This window comes from Pan troglodytes, chromosome 7 (assembly GCF_028858775.2).
Source record: "Pan troglodytes isolate AG18354 chromosome 7, NHGRI_mPanTro3-v2.0_pri, whole genome shotgun sequence".
NCBI lineage: Eukaryota > Metazoa > Chordata > Mammalia > Primates > Hominidae > Pan > Pan troglodytes.
The window spans coordinates 74,705,711-74,719,158 of record NC_072405.2 but is presented as its reverse complement, the minus strand read 5'-3'; the positions used below and the strand labels follow the sequence as shown (position 1 = coordinate 74,719,158).

The 13,448-nt window shown below is 37.3% G+C and overlaps 1 protein-coding gene across 6 annotated transcripts in view; it reads right to left on the bottom strand.

The window, feature by feature from the left end:
- Positions 1-13,448, bottom strand: part of DNAJC5B (DnaJ heat shock protein family (Hsp40) member C5 beta) — a 117,284-nt gene that overhangs the window by 24,159 nt on the left and 79,677 nt on the right. The window lies entirely within an intron of this gene.

The window sequence follows — 13,448 nt, the reverse complement described above, 5'->3', positions numbered from 1 at the left end:
TCTCCCTACTGTGCCTATCATACGTCTATGTAGGAACACACCTTAAGCTTTTGTTTATTGTATTAGTTTAGAACAAATTGTTTCATTTTAAAACAGTAAGTCCAGAAGTAAAGCAGAAAAGTAGAGTACACCTTATAAATCAATCTACATGATAAACGGAACAAATCACATCTATTTTAGGAACTGAAGTATTATTGATTAGGAAGTAGATGAATATTTAAGGAGCTCAGCATCAGGATGCTTTAACTTACCAAAATATTTAAAAGCATAAATCATGATGTATAATCCATTCTAATCCTAAACTCAGAATAAATTTTTAAAAATCAAACAATGATGGTTCATGTTAAATTTATTTAACCAAAACTTATTTTCATCCTTTTTGAAAGATATCTGGGGTATTTATAAATTCTTATAGATAGGACCATTGGAGACATGTTTTTTTACATGCAGAATTTATAATGAAATATTTGCTAATAGCATAAAATGCCTTTTGTCATTTTTTTACTTTTATGTTTACTATATTTCAGCACTATTAATATTCCTGGAATTCTCACTCTGGGCCCTGAAATAGGAATTGCAGCATTTCCCCCCACCATGGTTCCAAAGATATCATGTCTAGGCCAATCAAATGAAAGGGCTGTTATTTCTGCCTTGAAAGGAAGAAATCTCCAGGCAGACAGATCACTTGAGGTCAGGAGTTTTAGACCAGCCTCGTCAACATGCCCATCTCTACTAATTAGCCAGGTGTGGTGGCACATACCTGTAATCCCATCTACTCAGGAGGCTGAGGCAGGAGAATTGCTTGAACCCGGGAGGTGGAGGTTGCAGTGAACCAAGACTGCATCACTGCACTCCAGCCTGGGCGACAGCGAGACTCCAAATCAAACAAACAAAAAAACAGGAAGGAAGAAGTCTCTGGAAAATGCCTCTTTACATACATTTTCTTGTTTCTAGGGTGGCTTCCTGTCATTTTTTAAACAGCTTGGATCTCTGTCAGCTCACAAGGGCAGATGCACCCAATCCATTTATCACACTCCTAACAATGGAGTTGGCAAATTCGGAGAGCTGGAACACCTCCACTTGTAACACATCCAATTCCTGGTCATCAGCAACATTTTGATTCCTCTTGGCAGATACTCTTGGCTCTGAGGAATCCTCGGGAAGTATGGTGAGCAGAGACAGCTGCCAAAATTCCACAACCGTCAAGGAGGTGGTCGTGCAATGCCTCACCCTCTTGCATGTTGTCTATAGAGCAAGGAAACAACTATAGAATGTAGAGTTTAAGGAAGTGCTTGGAGTATTTTTAAATAGAATAGGCACCTATCCATTGTTAAAGACATTTGTTGTCATTTCTACATTGATACTTAAAGTGACATAATATTCAACCAGAATGTGAGCCTTTAATTCTAAATGTCTCTACACTCTTGGTCACCTGTCAATGTGGCATGGCTATAGCTAATATTAGAAATAGCATTCAATGCCTCTAATTTCCACTTCAAAATCTAATGACAGCTTTCAACTAAAATGCATAGTGAATTTAATTCGTGGCAGATAAGATAAACATGTGGTTTATAGTTATAATTATCTAAAGCCCTCAAGATCTTCCTATTTTGAGGCAGTGACATAATTCTAAGAGTTACAATGTTTTGCTCCACTCTCTTCCTTGCCCCATCCAACACTTCAAGATGCAATCAAACTACTGCTACCTACCACTCTCTACCAGTCTCTCGAGTCACCTGAGGCCTGATTCTAACCATGCTGCCCCAGCTCTTAAAATATTTTAATGTCTGTCAATCTCGTGGTTTATATGAGGCTGTTATATACACCGTTTGGATATTCTCTAAGTGCATGTTAGTCCTTTACAAATTTTTACTTTGGTTTTTAAAATTAATTTGTAGTATTTTAAAAACGCATATTCTAGATATGAATTCTTTGTCAGTTATATGTATTGCATATATCTTCTCCCATTCTGGGGCTTTCTTGTTGTTTTACTTTATGATATCTCTTGATAATCACAAATTTTTTCTTTTAATTTACTGAGTTAACCAATTTGTTCCTCAATTCAGGAAGATATTGTTCTATAAACTCTCTATAACTCTAAAATCTTTATAGCTTTTCCTTTCATATGGAAGTCTATGGCCCATTGATACCTGACATTTTAATGTGCTGGAGGGTAGATGTCTAATCTCACTTACTTTAAATAGATATTCCACTCTTGTAGCACCATTTATTAGGAAAAGAAAATCCTTTCCCTGGATTTCTGGGATCTCTATTCTGCTCCATTGGTCAATTTGGTTATTTCTGGGCCAATAACACTCTAACATGTGATGCTTTAAAATATGTCTTCATATGTTAAAGAGCAAATTCTGCCATATTGCTGTTCTTCAAGAGTTCTGTGGTTATTCTGGGTCCTGTACATTTCCACATGAATTTTAGAATTAGCTTGTCAATTTACACACACACACATACACACACACACACACACGAACACATGCACACACATTCACACAACCTATTGAGATTTTTATTGCAATTGCATTGACTCTATAGATTAATTTGGAGATTGACTTTTGTATAGTATGTCAACCTATTTCAATCTTTTTAACGAATTTTAAAGTTTTATCATTTTTACCTTTATGTCCTATGTATATTTTCTTGGATTTAGTCCTGGGAGCTTAATTTTTTGTGGTTTTGACATTTAAAAATGTTCCTAATTATTTATTGCAGATAAAAATTATTTTTTTCTATTTTTATGTTTGAAATAATTGTTGTATGTTGATTTTTTTATTCTTCCAACTTCCCAAGCTCATGTCCAAATTTTATTAAATTATAAATTCTTTTAAATTTTCTACATAGACAATTATATAAGCTCAAGTGATAATTGGATTTTTTCCCTTCGAATCCTTATATCATTTACATTTCTTCCCTTATTGTACTGCCTTGGCTAAGACCCCCCACCCCAAGTACGATGTCAAAAGTGGCTGTAACAGGCATCCTTCTTCTGAATTCACTAAGAGTGAATGGATGCTGAATTTTACCAAATGTTATTTCTGCACCTATAGAGGAGATATCTTGTTTCTCTTTTGGTCTGTTAATGTGATTGATTGAGTTTTTAAATGTTAGATGAAGCTTATGTTTCTGGGATAAACTCAATTTGGTCATTATGTATTTTTAAAATTTATTGCTGGGCTTGGTTTTCTAATGTGCATTAAACTCTATAAATTTTCCTCTAAGTGCTATTTTGACTGCATTTCACATCTTAATATGTAGCATTGAATTATAGATATTTTATAATTTTAATTATGGTTTGTTATTTTTAGCCACTAGTTGTTTTAAATTATACCTCCTAATTTTCAAACATATGGAAAATTTCCAGCTATTTAAAAATTTTGCACTTTAACATAATTGCATTGCTGTTAGAGAACATATTTGGTATGATTGAAATCCTTTAAAATTTGAGCCTTGCCTTATGTCTTATTATTTTTATAAATTTTACATGTGTGTTTGAAAAGGGTATATATTCTGTTCTTATTGGGTACTTTGTTTTTATAGTTTTTGATTTTGTTTGTTAATCGTTTTGTTCAAATCTTCTATATCCTTAGCCATTTTATTGATTTATCAAGCCAGATGTGTTAAAACTTTCCACTATGAATGTAGGTTTGCAGATTTCTCCTTAAAGTTCTGCCAACTCTTTGTTTTGTATATTTTAGGCCATGTGTTTTAGAAGCCCATAAACTTATAACTGTTATACATTCTTGGTGAATCAATTTTTTATTATACTTTAAGTTCTGGGGTACACATGCAGAACATGCAGTTTTGTTACATAGGTACACACGTGCCATGGTGGTTTGCTGCACCCATCAATCCGTCACCTACATTAAACATTTCTCCTAATGTTATCCCTCCCCTAGCCCCCCACCCCCTGACAGGCCCCACTGTGTGATGTTCACCTCCCTATGTCCATGTGCTCTCATTGTTCAACTCCCACTTATGAGTGAGAACATGTGGTTTTTGGTTTTCTGTCCTTGTGATAGTTTGCTGAGAATGATGGTTTCCAGCTTCATCCATGTCCCTACAAAGGACATGAACTCATTCTTTTTTATGGCTGCATAGTATTCCATGGTGTATATGTATCACATTTTCTTTATCCAGTCTATTATTGATGGACATTTTGGTTGGCTCCAAGTCTTTTTATTGTGCATAGTGCCGCAATAAACTTACGTGTGCATATGTCTTTATAGTAGAATGATTTATAATCCTTTGGGTATATACCCAGTAATGGGATTGCTGGGTCAAATGGTATTTCTAGTTCTAGATCCTTGAGGAATCGCCACACTATCTTTCACAAGGTGGAACTAATTTACAGTCCCACTAACGTGTAAAAGTATCCCTATTTCTCCACTTCCTCTCCAGCATCTGTTGTTTCCTGACTTTTTAATGATCACCATTCTAACTGGCGTGAGATGGTATCTCATTGTGGTTTTGATTTGCATTTCTCTAATGACCAGTGATGATGAGCATTTTTTCATGTGTCTGTTGGCTGCATAAATGTCTTCTTTTGAGAAGTGTCTGTTCATAACCTTTGCCCACTTTTTGATGGGGTTGTTTGTTTTTTTCTTGTAAATTTGTTTAAGTTCTTTGTCAATTCTGGATATTAGCCCTTTGTCAGATGGATAGATTGCAAAAATTTTCTCCCATTCTGTAGGTTGCCTGTTCACTCTGATGCTAGTTTCTTTTGCTGTGCAGAAGCTCTTTATTTAATTAGATCCATTTGTTAATTTTGGCTTTTGTTGCCATTGCTTTTGGTGTTTTAGTCATGAAGTCTTTGCCCATGCCTATGTCATGAATGGTATTGCCTAGATTTTCCTCTAGGATTTTTATGGTACTAGGTCTTACGCTTAAGTCTTTGATCCATCTTGAGTTGATTTTTGTATAAGGTGTAAGGAAGGGGTCCAGTTTCAGTTTTCTGCATATGGTTAGCCAGTTTTCCCAACATGATTTATTAAATAGGGAATCCTTTCCCCATTGCTTGTTTGTGTCAGGTTTGTCAAAAATCAGATGATTGTAGATGTGTGGTGCTATTTCTGAGGCCTCTGTTCTGTTCCATTGGTCTATATATCTGTTTTGGTACCAGTACCATGCTGTTTTGATTACTGTAGACTTGTAGCATAGTTTGAAGTCAGGTAGCATGATGCCTCCAGCTTTGTTCTTTTTGCCCAGAATTGTCTTGGCTATGCGGGCTCTTTTTTGTTTCCATATGAAGTTTAAAGTAGTTTTTTCCAATTCTGTGAAGAAAGTCAGTGGTAGCTCGATGGGAACAGCATTGAATCTATAAATTACTTTGGGCAGTATGGTCATTTTCACAATATTGATTCTTCCTATCCATGAGCATGGAATGTTTTTCCATTTGTGTCCTCTCTTATTTCCTTGAGCAGTGGTTTGTAGTTCTCCTTGAAGAAGTCCTTCACATCCCTTCAAGTTGGATTCCTAGATATTTTATTTTCTTTGTAGCAATTGTGAATGGGAGTTCACTCATGATTTCGCTCTCTGTCTGTTATTGGTATATAGGAATGCTTGTGATTTTTGCAGATTGATTTTGTATCCTGAGACTTTGCTGAAGTTGCTTATCAGCTTAAGGAGATTTGGGGCTGAGACAATGGGGTTTTCTAAATATACAATCATGTCAACTGCAAACAGAGACAATTTGACTTCCTCTCTTCCTATTTGAATACCTTTATTTCTTTCTCTTGCCTGATTGCCCTGGCCAGAACTTCCAATGCTATGTTGAATAGGAGTGGTGAGAGAGGGCATCCTTGTCTTGTGCTGTTTTTCAAAGGGAATGCTTCCAGTTTTTGCCCATTCAGTATGATATTGGCTGTGGGTCTGTCATAAATAGTTCTTATTATCTTGACATACGTTCCATCAATACCTGGTTTATTGAGAGTTTTTAGCATGAAGGGCTGTTGAATTTTGTCAAAAACCTTTTCTGCATCTATTGAGATAATCATGTGGTTTTTGTCATTGGTTTGGTTTACTTGATGGATTATGTTTATTGATTTGCATATATTGAAGCAGCCTTGCAGCCTAGGGATGAAGCCAACTTGTTCGTGATGGATAAGCCTTTTGATGTGCTGCTGGATTCGGTTTGCCAGTATTTTATTGAGGATTTTTGCATCCATGTTCATCGGGGATACTGGCCTGAAATTTTCTTTTCTTGTTGTGTCTCTTCCAGGTTTTGGTATCAGGATTATGCTGGCCTCATAAAATGAGTTAGGGAGGATTCCCTCTTTTTCTATTGTTTGGAATAGTTTCAGAAGGAATGGTACCAGCTCCTCTTTGTACCTCTGGTAGAATTCGGCTGTGAATCCATCTGGTCCTGGACTTTCTTTGGTTAGTAGGCTATTAATTACTGCCTCAATTTCAGAACTTGTTATTGGTTTATTCAGGGATTCGACTTCTTCCTGGTTTAGACTTTGGAGGGTGTCAAATTTTTATCATTATGAAGTATCGCTCCTTATCTGTAGTAATGCTTTCTGTCTTCATTTTAATTTTAATAAAGATATACAGCTTTCTTTTGGTAAGCATCTGCATAGCATCTTTGCCCCTCCTTTTATTTTCAAATTTTCTGTATTCTTAAATATTATATATGTCTTTTGTAAAAACCATACGATGTCAGTTTTTTATTCAAAGTGACTTTTTTCTTTTAATTGAAGCATTTGGTCTATATTTATTTTTAATATAATTTCTGATATTTTTCAGGTTTACTCACCATATTCTACTTGTCCCTTCTAAAATATACTCATATTTCTTTTCCCTTTCCTTTATTGCCTTCTTGTTGGATTAATTTCTCATTACTCTACTTTTTTTCCCTGTTGGTTTAGAAATTATATATTCTTTTACCATTCTTTTCAAATCCACTGGGAATTAATTCACAGTTTTCTTTAAAAAAAAAGTCTTTATTTCAACTCAATTTTGAAAATTTCCCTGGATGTAGAATTGTAGGTTATCAGTTACCTTCTTTCACCATATTGAAGACTTTTGTCCTCTGTCTTCTGGCTTCTGTTACCTTGGTTGGAAAATCAGCTGTAAGTCTAATTGTTGGGCTTTAAAAGTAATATGTATTTTTTCCTCTCGTTGCTATAAAGGCTTTACACATGTTTAGATTCTGGAAGTTTTCCTGTGATGTTCCTGGGTATAGAGTTCTTTGCCTTTATTTTACTTGCTTTTATTGAGTATATGTGGTTTAATATCTTTCATGAACCTGGAAAATCAACATGTTGTTTTTTCAAATGGCTTTTCCTCATTCTCTTTCTACTCTCCTTTTTAGACTCCACTTGCTTATATCTAACTTAATAAATCTTCTATGTTTTTTATCTTTTTTCATTTTTCATCCTTTTGTAATTCTTTCTTGTTAATGAAACTTCGTTTTTATCTTGTTAATAAATCTTCTATTTTTAAATCTTTTTTCATTTTCCATCTTTTTGTAATTCTTCTTTGGTATTTTCTTCTAAGCTATCTTCTAGTCAACTCTCTAACCTGGTGAAGGTTTTTTCCTTTGGTGATTGTATTTTCTGTTGTAGAGTTTCTGTTTATTTTGCAAATCTGAAATATCCCTTTCCATAATTTTCAGGATTTTAAAAAAAAATTCTCAGTCTCATATTTTATCTTCTTGGTCATAGATAGTTATTTTAAGATCTGTATCTGATCATTCAAATGTCTAAAATTCTTATGGCTCTGTTCCTATTATTTCTGCTAAATCTTGTTCATATTGTCTTGATTTGTATGCTTATCTCTGTGTCAAACATTGCATTAAAACATATTTAAGAAATAATTTGAGGACTAAGAAGATATTATCTTAAACCAGAAAGTGTTTTTATTTCCTATTTTCAGATTTCTGTGGTCTTTGCAAAACTAAGATCATCTTAATCCAATATTAAAGATCAAGGTTTCCTTGGCTACCCAGATGACTCAAAGTTCAGTTGCAGTCCATACAAGACTGGTGTTCCTATTATTTATTTCTCTGTAACAAGCTACATAAAGTTTAAAGTTTAGTAACTTAAAACAACAAGCATTTTATTTAATTGCTCAAATGTTGTCATTGAGCAGAACTTGGTGGGGACAATTTTAAGCTCTGCTTGGCATTGGTTGAGGAAACTTCATTGGAGCTGATAGATATGCTCCCAAGATGGCTTCACATATATCCCAATAAGTTGGTGCTGGCTGTGGTTGGGAGCTCAGCTAGGGCTGCTGTCTGGGGAACTCTGTTCTCCATGTGGCTTTTCCTCATGGCTAGATGAGGCTTCTCACAACAAGATGGTCTTGGGGTAGTTAAATTTCTTGAATGATGGCTAGCTTAAAACAAAAGCAGAAACTAGTAGACCTTTTTAATATTTAGGCACAGCATCACTTCTGCCATATTCTATGGGTTAAATTGGGTCAGAGAGCCATCCCAGATTCATGACTTACAACACAAGGACATGAAAACCAGCGGGCATGGTTGTTGATGACCACCAAAGTAATTGTCAACCACAGAAGATTTCCTTCTAATTTACCCTTTCTCCTGGATTACAGCACTTCAGAATCTCAATAAAATTGCAGGACCTTCATCCTTGTTGGGCTAGTGTCCAAGTTTTCTCCTCTTTTGTCTGTAGGGCTGTTTTTTATAGTCCTACTTAGCCTTTCAGCTTCTGTTCTCCAAGATCAGGGCCCAGTTAGCAGTAATTCTTTACTCTCAAATGCTTTTAAAATATGGGGGTGGGGGGCAGTGGGAGGTAGGGGAGGGTGGGGGGTGTGTTCTTTCAGTTTTTCTAGTTGCTGTCAGCAGGAGGAACAACTGGTACAAATTACCTAGTCAGTGAGAACCAGGAAACTCCTGATGATCACTTATGTCTTTGTTGTCTTCTTTCAACTATATGTTAATCCCACCAAAGGCCTTACATGCTGTTACACATATGAGCCAAAGACAGCCTCTGTGTATTGGCCCCTAGCTTTTTAAAAATTTCTTCACTGCAGGCTGAAACCCAGTAGCTCAAAAGCCTGCCAGCACCAAAGTCAGGTTTTTATACATCTGTTTATGTATTTATTCTTAAATATTTTTAAAATTTCAATAGCTTTTGGAGTACAGGTGGTTTTTGGTTACATGGATGAGTTGTATAGTGGTGAAGTCTGAGATTTTAGTGCATCCAACACCTGAGTAGTATACATTGTAGTTTTTTATCCCTCACCCCCTTCTACCCTCCCCCTTCTGAGTCTCCGAAGTCCCTTATGTCACCCTGTATGCCTTTGGGTACCCATAGCTTAGCTTATAAGTGACAGCATACAGTGTTTTGGTTTCAATTCCTGAGTTATCTATTTAGAATAATGGCCTCCAGCTCCATCCAAGTTGCTGCAAAAGACATTATTTTTCTCTTTTTTATAGCTGAGTAGTATTCCATGATGTATATATATCACATTTTCTTTAGCCACTCATTGGTCGATGGGCACTTAGGTTGCTTCTGTATCTTTGCAATCATGAATTGTGCTGCAATAAGTACATGTATGAACATGTCTTTTTGATATACTGTGTTCTTTCCCTTTGTGTAGATACTCAGTAGTGAGATTGCTGGATCAAATGGTAGGTCTATTTTTAGATCTTTAAGGAATCTCAATGCTGTCTTCCATAGTGGTTGTACTAATTTGCATTCCCACCAGTAATGTATAAGCATTCCTTTTTCACCACACCTGTGCCAACATCTATTGTTTTTTGACTTTTTAATAATGGTCATTCTTGCAGGAGTAAGGTGATACCTCATTGTGGTTTTAGTTTGCATTTCCCTGATGATTAGTGATGTTGAGCATTTTTAAATATATTTGTTGGCCATTTGTATATCTTCTTTTGAAAAATGTCTATTTAACACATCCAATTATCTAAAAAATAGCCTGACCATCAGATTTCCAGCCACGTAGAGCCAGTCTGCTTTACCTACCCTGCAAAACCTCACTCCACTTCTACTGGCTTTTGATAAGATGGAGCTTTGTGGTTGTAAGACCTCAAGCTTTTATAGCTCTTTGGAGCTCTCTGACTCAAAAGACCTGCCATGCTGCTGGATGACATAACTAGACCCATAAGCCCCTGTTTTGACCCCCTCTTCCTTACAAGTTCCCTCATCCTTCTCTCCCAGATGGTGCCCCTTCACTGAAAGCTCCTGGGCAGTCTTATGCTATGAGGGCCCCTCTCACACAGCCATATCGAAGCACCCAAGCACCGACAAAGCTTATGATGTGTTATTGCCTCTTGTGGCCATATCTTTTCTCTTGATCAGCCCCTAAATCCTTCAAACCCCCTACAACCACTTCATGCACTTGCACCTAGTACAACTGCCCTCCCACAAGAAGCTTGAGTACAGTATGTGGCTGAGAATGCTAGCAGGGCTTAGGGACTCAGGAGCCACTGGGCCAGGATTAGTCTCTGTCCTTCATAAGGGACAGAATAGAAAGCTCGGGGCACCATTTGGTTTCAAATTGCAGATTGTGATGCCAGTGCTACCCCTGCTGTGTAATTATTTCTGAAACACCTGCTACCATAGTACATGATTCAAGTACTTTGACCAGCAAGGCCCCACTGAGGACACACTGAAGGCCACATTATACAATCCTATGATTTTCTCACATTTGCAGATGGAATATCTGAGCAACTCACCCCAACCATTGTTTGAGTGTTCTCTCATTTTCTGGGATGCAGTCACCTTTGTGATTCAAGACAGATGGCATGAGATAACAACAGGAACCGTAGATGATGATCTGTTTCAGAGAATTGGTCTTTTCCCTCATACAGAACCATATGGAGAGTCAAGTGCTGACCTCTAGTGGTAGTGGAGTTGGTGAAACCACTGTGTCTCAATCATTGCTTGAAAAGTATTTCCCCACATTTTTACTAGAATGTGTATTAACTTGACTTTTTGAGGAATTATACTTGATTTTTTAAATGTAAGGATTAAAAGTACAACAATACTTAATCTTTTTTTAAGGTAGCTTTCTGGTCACTACAGTTTTTTCCTATGGCTGATTAAGAGCCAGTTCATTACCCTCTCTAATAAGGTAGAAGGAACTGGGATATTTGTGCAAACACAGTAGATAAAATACATGTCCAACACCAATCATAAGGCACTACTTTAGGGGATGAGGACCTGAACTTCTGACACCAGTGGGTCACTGACAGCTTTTAGCAAGCCACTAAGATTTCTGTGTACTGTATAATATAATCCTTTTCCAACAACCTACCAGCCCACAGCTCACTCAGAATCTGTAGGCTGCATACAGCTCAAAATATCTGTATCTGGCCCAAGCTCCCAATAAAAGTTTCTGGGCATCTAACTTTATTATGTTTCCTGGGGGAAAATTTACATTTGTGGTTTTTCTTCAGGCCAGCAATCTCTACTGAACTAGAAGGTCAAGGGAGGATAAGACTGCGGTGTAGGAGAAATGGCTGTATAGACTTCCTCTGCCTGATATCTTGTCTCCTACTTTCAATAGCAGCTCGCACCCCTGGTTCTAGTCAAAGCTCTCAGCAAGCACTTGCTCTCTCTAGGCCTTCCTCCTGCCGGCTCCTGGCTTAAGTTCCAGTGACAAAGCTCCAAGCAGGCCCTGGTAGTTTTCAGAAGCAGGTCCTGGTAGTTTTCAGAAGCAGTCCCTGCCAATAGCTCTTTTCAGGCTCCCAGTGTCTCTAGTCTTTCAGTTTTCTCAGTGCAAAAACAAACAGCATTATCCTCTGATCTTTATGTCAAGCTCTCACTTTTTTATTCTTCCTAAACCCATTTTCCCCCAAACTCACTTTTTAAACCTAATAGGATCTATTTTTCTAGACTGGCAGTCTCACTGACAATTTCCTTAACTATACAGGCTGAATCTTGTGTTCACGCACTTGAATGCTACTCAAACCATCTTACTCAATTTCTTAATCATTCTGATTTCCTGTTTCACCCCCAAGAAGATGACATTAGCTACCCACTAATTCCACTCCTGTTTCTCTGCTGGCCAGCATTGCTGGAGAAGATTGCACAACCATGCAAACCAGAGCCAGTAAATTTAAAGTGTTTACTACATAGAGTAAAATTTAATAAGGTTGAAAAGATATGTCTCAAAGACAAGCAAAACAAGGGAGAGTACAGTGAGTGGGATAGATGAACTTGAGCATAGGGTTCATATTAATGAATACAATGAATATTATATGTATATTCATCTCTCATAGTATAATATAAATAATTATCCAATACTAAATAGATATTGAGTGAATGAGTGAGTGAAAAAGTTACGGATCGTAATGATTCCGGCACCTAGGAATGACTGAGATTGGCACTGCATGAAGAACTAAGAGGCCCGATCAAGTGAAAGACTTGACGAGGGACAAGGGAGGTTATGCAGCCCACCAGAAGACAACTCTTCCAAGTGGGCTGTGAGTATGGCCTCACATACTCTTTTCAGTGGAAGGTTTTAGAACTCAGGAAGCAAATTAGTGCTTGATAGAGATTAATGTCAATTAATCTTGTGAGCTTGAATCATCACTCTGCCTTGTAAATATTTACAATTCTTCTATTAACTATGCATTCCCCTGACATTTACACTTTATTCATAAGCAGTCTCTGTTTTCACCTGTAATTGCAAATAAAGATGGGTAAAAGCACCACAGATTGGGGTTGCCACAGATTATTATGGAAATGGCACTCTTTTCTGCTTCTTTTGAAAACAGAATTTGCCTCACTTTGGTCTACTCTGAGGCCACTCATTTCTGCAGAACCGGAAGATAATTTCTAGAAAATTCCATGTGAAGTCAAATGAAAAAGAAGAGTCAACTGAGTCTTCTGCTGTCATGTGAATCAGAATACTTGGTACCTTGTCAGCAAGGAGGAATTAAGCTTATCCATGAGACACAGAGACCCAAGTGCTAATGTGCAAAACTAGTTCACTTTGATTTTTTGTTTGTTTGTTTTTTAGAGTCAGGGTCTCACTCTGCCACGTAGGCTGGAGTGCAGTGGTGCAATCATGGCTCACTGCAGCCTCAAACTCCTGGGCTCAAGAGATCCTCCCACCTCAGCCTCCCAAATAGCCAGGACCACAGGCACATGCCACCAAGCCTGTCTATAAGTTAATATCTATTTAGGGTTTTGTTTTGTTTAGAGACAGGATCTCACTCTGTCACCCAGGCTGGTGTGCAGTGGCATGATTATAGCTCACTGCAGCCTCAAACTCCTGGGCTCAATTGATTCTCCCACTTCAGCCTCCTAAATTACTGGGATTACAGGCAACAGCCACCACAGCCAGCCTCACTCCAATTTTGTGGCTCTCTAAAAAGCCAAGGAAGAGCTAGATCTTTGCATGATTTCTTACCCAGCATTTTGTTAGGCTCTTGCACCCAACATGCCAGAGAAACCAGTCAGCCTCACTTTGGGGCATCTTAATCTTGTTTCTAGCTC